Raw genomic sequence first — 1,771 nt, forward strand, 5'->3', positions numbered from 1 at the left:
TGCGGGGCCGGGCGCGCTGTCGCGGCCGCGGGGCTCCGGAGCTCGGAGGTTCAGGAGAGTTTACACCCCATGACCCTCGCCCATCGCCATAGTCCCTGCCGGGGGCGGGGCTCTTGCGGAAATAACGCGCCTTTTGATTAGCCGCTTGTTACCATAGTTTCCCGCCGGGGCGGGGCTGCGCGGCAATAACACACATACTGATTGGTCGAGTCTGGCGGGCGGTTGGTGCGCAACTGCTGCCCAAGCTCGCCGGCGGCGGGGCGCTAGCCTCTGCGCATGCTCAGCACTGAGCCTGGTTGGGGACGCGGGGAGAGAGGTGGCGGCTGGCGGAGCGGGCCGCGTTGGGTGTCGGCCGGGAGAGGGAGCCGGGCGGCTGTGTGCACCTCTGTCGTACACGATAGCGGGCTGGTATGAGGGTCCCTCGGGCTGCACGCTCCTGACGCCCGCATGTTGGGGATGCACAGATGACGCGCCATCCCCCGCTAAGAGGACTCAGCGGTCGGCAGCTGTCTCTCTGGCTTACCGTGGGAAGCAGCAAGACACAGCGGTTGCGCTGTCATAGGTCCCAGCGCCGCAGGTGGCAGGCAGCCCGCGGCCCCAGGCCTTCCCCCGGAAAGTGCACAGGAACCCTCTGCCGCCCCTGTTCACCAGGGCGTCGCAGAATTAGGCCACGGCTCTCCTCTGTCACGGCAGTGATGATAATCACACGTGTAGGCATAGCCGAAGAGCCTTTCCACAAGGTGTTTCCACAGCTCATTGCATTAGACTTCTTAAAATTCAGTCTCGCGTCACTCTCCCGGGGCGTTGCTGTTCGACTTGTTTCCAATTAGTTTTTTACAAGGAACCTCATTTTCTTATGTAGTATTTAAAGTGCTTGCCTGTACATGTAGACTCCATAAAGTACATAATGTGTGACCTTAAAAAGCTAGGAAGGCAGGGTAGCTGTTTTATTGATATAAAAACAGATTCACAGGCCTTCTGGATCCTTCTAATGCCCTTTGGTTACAGTGCAAGACTGTACAGGTTTAGTATGTAACCTTTTCCAAGAATAGTTGCACTTTAAAAGAATACCAAATGCTTTAAGTGAAAATAATTTTTTTTACCCCATAATGGAAGCCTGTGCGGTCGCTTTAGTCTGGAAAGCATTTCAATGGCAAGTGCTAATCAGGGCCAGGATGGTTGCTGCTTTCTTTATCTGTACTTGATCAACATCAGATAACATGATTGTTAGATGGTGACCTTTGGGGACAAAGCCAGGTGAATAGAGATCTCTCAAGTGCCAACAGGAGGCATTACACAGTAGAAGGATTTTCAACACGTTTTCCCTTCCTTTCTGTGGAAATTATTACCCTCTACTGTAAGAAGAACTGTTTAGTTTTGGAGGGAAAAAGTCAGGGGTGTGGATAATGTACACAACCAAAGCCTCTCAGACTTGAACCGAGACCAGACGTTCCTACGTTAGAAAACGGTGTAACGAGATAAAGCACGTTCTGTGTTCACGTTAGGATCTCTACCTATAAAGTAAATACATATGTATATATGTGTAAATATACTTTCTTGGAATTACCCCAGATAGTGTTAGTCACCAAGTTGTAAACTTTTGTGTTATGTTTTGGCATGTAGACACTGAACAATTGTTTCTCTTGTTCCCCGTTTGTCTCCAAACCCAGCCCCTGACTTTTTTGGTTATTCTCTTGCTCTTCACCCTCCTTGCTTCCTATTAACAATCACCAATTCACCATCCCTTTCTGTGATCCCCCTCTTTTTTTTT

This window comes from Galeopterus variegatus, unplaced genomic scaffold (assembly GCF_000696425.1).
Source record: "Galeopterus variegatus unplaced genomic scaffold, G_variegatus-3.0.2 Scaffold749, whole genome shotgun sequence".
NCBI classification, from domain to species: domain Eukaryota; kingdom Metazoa; phylum Chordata; class Mammalia; order Dermoptera; family Cynocephalidae; genus Galeopterus; species Galeopterus variegatus.